Genomic DNA, 6,000 nt, shown 5'->3' on the forward strand with positions numbered 1-6,000 from the left:
TTTAATTTACTGGACTGAGTTCCAAATGAACACTGCCATCTCTGTCATGGCTGACTATTTTATCAGTGGATGGTTCAGATTGTTGTCACACCTCAGTAGATGTGCTTGTTTCACATGTTGATTCTTCATTAAATGGCAGCTTCATTATTTCGGGGCAGCAGCGTAAAGAAGGTTATAAGAGAGAACCTGATGTCATCGTGGAGGGCTGAATAGCAGAAGTCTCTGAGAAAGGCTTTGAGAGACATGGACAATCGCTAATTGGATGAGGATTTCATTGGGCCGGCTGGGAGAAATGACCTTATGCAATGTGCATAATGAATGGCTTGGACGGGAGGGAGATATTATGTTTGTGCACAAGCCTGCTGCCAGGGTGGGCTATGGCTAGGCTATTTTAGTTTTTATTCAACTAAGAACTCAAGCTTTCATCTATGGGACGTGTTATTCAAAAAGTTTAAATAAGATCAAGAAGTGTAACTAGAATAAATGATTATTTAGGCTACTGTACAATGGATCAGACTGCTCATCTGGACATATGAGAGTTTCTAACTAACATTGAATAGCCTACATTGAGTTATGTAATAAAGATGGTATAAACAATAGGGAATTTAGGCTTCCTGAGGCTAGAAGAGAACAGGCTTGCTATGGTCTTTGTCATTTTCAACACAAACCCCCCCTAGACAAACTTAATTTTACCAGAAACCCCCTATCCCTATGATATTAGGGCCTTATAAAATCTGGTGTATTTTGTACCCGATCCCATTTAGTTGTACCCCAAATTCAATTTTCTCAGTTTTGTTTTTCCAGGTTTTGTTTTTTCCAACAACAAAAAAAACGCTAAACCCTTTAACATTGAAATGTTTGTTCCAGAAGAAATATGAAAAGCATATGCATAACCATGGTAGCAATTGAAAGTGAACAGTTTGCAGATTATATGTAGAACTGCAGAAAACCATTGACATCATGTATAGTTTGTTACTGTACAGCCACTGCGTTCCAAGTTAGGCGTTTATCAGTGCCCAAATCTGCCATTTTCAACCTGTACACGGGTATGGGCGTAAAGGGCTACACCACATCAGGAAACCACTTTTGAGGTCTGGGAAAAGTCTAAGAAATGTTGAACTTTGGGTGTAGTTACCCTTTAATTAAAGTGCGCACCAGCCAGAGACCATTGTTTGGTTAGCGGTGTTTCTGTAGCGCTCATGTGATTTTACTAAACAAATCAGTTTACAAAACAAATGGAAGCTGGATTGATGCAAATAATCATATCATTCTGCCAGGTAGGCATAGGCTACTGTGTAGTTAACATTTAATTTATAAGGTTTTTGGGAAAGCCTTTCCATCAATCAGCAGACTATCATTAGCATTATTGCTAACGGCTACACAGTGTAGACTAGACAAACGGACGATCCACACACAGACAGGGGCATTCCTGTGCCATTTCAGAAAGTTGCAGGAAAGTACGAATCACTAACCAGGTTTCCATCCAACCTTTTTATGCGAGTAAAGTACATGTCGGATAAACAGACCTGAAGGAAAAAGCAAATTTGTTGGCAAAATTTACAAATGTCAACAAAACAAAATACACTAGACAATGTGGGATCTTTTTGTGTCTGTAAAATGTATTATGCGAGAAATGGTCGTGGAAACATCTTTATGCGCAAATATTGATATAATAAGCATCCAATCGAAGAAAACGTGGGAGTCGCGTGATGATATGTTGTGTGGTCCTCCCACTATGACTGGGAAAGCATGCAGTTTATTAGGCTGATGAGATTGATGCTTGGTTGCCTTTTGACAAATAAAAAGTGTTATATTGCCCTAAATGTCACCCTATAGGTAACCTACCTACCCACACTGTATGTGCCAGCTATTAGCTAGAGAGCACATGCCAAGGCCAAACTGGGCACATTCGCTACATAACACAATTTCTTTGTGACAAAACCATCAGTAGAGTTGAAAATGCAATGGAAACCCATTTAACTTGTATTATTATTTGGTACATGGGAATTTAACTGCAAAATAAATGTTGATGTGCACTACGTCATCAGGCACAGCCTTTTAACCGCAACAAGTCAATTTGATGGAAACACATCTGTTGGGAAAATGCACATATTGTTTATATTTTAGAATATTTGCATGAAAATCTGTCCCAATTGGATGAAAACCTTGCTACGTATGCATGTTCATGTCTTATGATTATTTGAGCAAATGAAAGCATTTTCCAATAAGTTCAATACATTTAGTTGATTTCCTACGAAATTCAAATTAAAAAAAGATATTGTTGAATTCCGTTTTAATGTCTAGATTCCGTGATTCCATTCGCATTGTCCGCAACACATCTTTTATAGGGCCCTACATATTGTAGCTTATAAATCATTTAAATACCTTTCTCCAAGTTCTCATCACTTATAGGTTTGGTGAAATATGTACTGATAATATGAGAAACGATGTACAGATAAAGCCAAATGTCCCATTAAACTCTGAGAAGAGAATACTAATGATGTCCAGGCACAGCGATAAAATTCAAGAGCACAAAATGCCTCTATTGTTCTGAAGTTGCACTGGGGAAGAATGTCACTCAAAACCCTTTTGTTTTCATGAATACATCTCACAAGCCCACTAACCCTGGTTTGTTTTACATTTTACAGCACAGATTCCAGCTCGTAGAGGCTGAGTGACATTTTCTGGAACATCGCCATCGTTCTGCACCGCTCTCCCTGTTCTTCCTGCACACAAACATACTAGCAGGAGTGTTCAGTTACCTGCTTTAGAAAATACAGCATTCCTGCTTCTCAGGTTTCAGACAGATTTGGACCGCCTCCAGACAAGGAGAAATTGAATCCACCGTGCTGTGGTTGGTTGGTTAGACAATCATTGCATCATTCTGCCTTCTGGGTAATCATGGGTGGATGATGGCGGGTGAGAGTCAAGTATTTATAGGACAAGTAAGCAAAATATATTAAGTTGCCCTTCTGTAAATCAATTACAGACTACTTTAGTAAGCAGAATGTAATTACTTAGCTATAACTGAGGTAGCTAGACAAAATAATTACATTTAAATGAAAGGTAAGTGACACAGACAAACTAAGGCTTCTCTAGCTGCCTGCAAAGCTTTTTCATCTTGTCCTGCTGCCAAGTAATCTAATAAAGGCATTACAACTTTTTTCATCCACAAGCCTTGGGGTTCTTCGGAAGTATTTTTATGCTTTGTACACCCATTGATGCCTACCTACACAAGAAAAGTAGGCCTAGCCTATAACATCCAGTTTTTTTTCATGATTCAGCTACCTGTTTCCAAACAGCACCTACTGCCACATCCCACAGACCAAAATTTTGTTTCAAATCAGTTACTAGAATATATTAGACAGAATACAGGAGGTGTGTCAACATCAGCTGTGCTCATAACTGACGGGAGAAATAATTTGGGCAATAATAGGACATAACCTAGTAATTGGTGTCATTGATTTAGGCCAAAACTCTGACTCTGGCATCCCAGACTTGGGAAAAAGCGCCATGACCAGCCATCAATAAGGGGGTATTGGCACTGAATAGCGAGTGTTATATGACTGCAAACTGGCGCAAGGCCGAATGGAATGCTAGGGCCTGGGTGAGAGAGATCACCACTATGACAGACAACATAATCATATAAAGTGTATGTGGAAGTACAATTTATATGTCTGCAAGGCCTCTTCAGATTGAAAGTTTGGACAGCTCTCAAGGGAATTTGTAATTTGGGTGAACAAGGCCTATCCCTTTCACTTTCCATCCCCGATAATAAATGAAACCAACAAGCTAATAGGCCTACCAACACGCTAATAGGCCACGCTAATATGCCTTGTATGATGAATGGAATAGATTGGTAGAACAAATTAAATGCCAATAGGATATGATCCAACAAAGCCATTTGTTAGTCAGACTCTTCCAGAGAAGAGACTTGAACCGCCATGGCCAGACAGGTTGCATATGTAAAATATGTGCGCTCAGCAGCTCTGAGCTAGCTGTCTGTCTTCGGCCTCCTAAACGCATGCCCCATCATGTCAGTCGCTTACAGAGCATGGACTTGAAATAGCTAGATTGTAGCAGAGGGTGTGAATTTAAAACTAGTTGGTGACAACTTATACTGGTAACAATTTCTATTAAGCTGCTGTTAACCCAGTGTAGTGACGCTGTAATTACACAAGTAGTAACAATTTTGTATTAACATGTTACATAGTAGGCCTACATTAGTAATGACATTTTAAGTGTATAGTAAAAATGTAGTTTAGTGGAAGAGGATAGGGACTGTTCCCAAAACGTACTATGCCATTATGATCAATCTATATATTATTATGGTTCTAACCAACTACATTTCTTAGATGAGCTGTACAGTACACTGCTGGGTAATTCTGATGAATCAGCATTAAGTCAAACAAATCTGTTTTTAGATTACTAATACGATTACATATCACATCTACAGCATAACATTCGTTTTTTATAAAATCCTTGCCAAAATCCATCCCTGATGTCCCACCCAGTTAGATTTGAAATACTTAGCTTCTGAATAAGCCTACTATAAGTATACTGTATATATTCGCTGCTCGGTTTGAAAGGGGTGGTAGAAGCCAACCACCATCCAAGGTTCAGTACACGAGTAGCTAGCTGCCTGGAAAATCGCCTTTCACCCCACCCCCAAAGAAAAATGAAGCCATGGGATAAGACTGACCGGACCGGTGAAAAGGGTAGGGCGGATAGGCTACTGAGGGTAGGACAGGCAGGGACTTCACCAGGGGCTGCGCCTGGCTGGTAGTTGGATAGTAAGCAGTTATGCAATATCAGTAAACAGTTTACGATACGCTTGAAATGGGCATGGTCTAATTGACTCAGCAACCAAAAACACATGTCTTATTAATGAACCAGAAAATCTAGTTAAAAAAACAATATGTAATCAAAGTTATCTGGCTAACTCATTGATACCCCTCTGGATTGGTACTTTTAACTACCTAACTATAGTAGTTTAGTAAGCTTTAGTTGCCCCAATACAGGAGATCATGCTTCTCCCAACCTCATCCCTACACGAACGCAGTTTATCTGCCTGCATGCAGTCCCGACAGCGCTGGGTAGACATGTGGCTATATTCGGCTCTGGCTATTTAGTAACTGTCACATTTGTGATTAACAATGTTAACCTACAACGGTAACCTGTTTTAGACAACAAATTACACTGATTTGCAAAACAAGTTCTAACAGCTATCCACATCCAAACCCTCCTCGCGCTTTCGTGAAAGACAGAGCCTCACGCTACAAGCCACGCTGCGCTCCAGTCTCACCCGACAGCAGTTTACATCCAGAGGCGCTAGCTAGCTACACTAAACTTTGCTTGTTGTGTTCTAGAAAGTCAAGAAAGATGCATACAATTACACCATTTTTCAAATAACACAAGACTCCCTTGATCTTGGAATAATACACTCACCTTATTGACAGGCCTCTGTAGAATGTCAAACAAGAGCAATCAGACAGCCTTGCACTTGGGATGGGAAGACACTTAACTTGAAAATAGTAGCTCGCGCAACAGCTTTGCTTTTATGCTCAAGACGCTCCAGTGGTCAACATTCCCGATGAGGACAAGCAGCTAGCAGTTTATTTCTCAGCTGACTCAACACACACGATACAACTCCTCCCTCCCCTCTCGGCTGACTCCGCCCACATCGCCTCATGTCTCTGGGTTCTAGAGGAATATTCAGTAGACTCATCAACTGAACAAAGAGAGAGAAGTGAAGAACAAACACCACTGTAAATGCGACTTAACTTGCATATCGTCACAACACTGTATATAGACATATGACATTTGAAATGTCTTTATTCTTTTGGAACTTTTGTGTGTAATGTTTACTGTTCATTTGTTATTTATTTCACTTATCTATTTCACTTGCTTTGGCAATGTATACATATGTTTCCCATGCCAATAAAGCCACTTGAGAGCATTTTATTTTATTTATTAAGATCCCCATTAGCCGACGCCAAT

At 39.8% G+C, this 6,000-nt stretch overlaps 1 protein-coding gene across 1 annotated transcript in view; it reads right to left on the bottom strand.

Annotated features, from left to right (window-relative positions):
* Nucleotides 1–5,581, bottom strand: part of LOC120048490 (growth factor receptor-bound protein 10-like) — a 77,749-nt gene extending 72,168 nt beyond the window's left edge. The window contains exon 1 of the mRNA XM_038994498.1: nt 5,449–5,581. The gene's annotated coding sequence lies outside the window, so the exon portion shown is untranslated. The remainder of the gene's footprint in view (nt 1–5,448) is intronic.
* Nucleotides 5,582–6,000: the final 419 nt, after the last annotated feature.

Source organism: Salvelinus namaycush, chromosome 5 (assembly GCF_016432855.1).
Source record: "Salvelinus namaycush isolate Seneca chromosome 5, SaNama_1.0, whole genome shotgun sequence".
Lineage (NCBI taxonomy): Eukaryota > Metazoa > Chordata > Actinopteri > Salmoniformes > Salmonidae > Salvelinus > Salvelinus namaycush.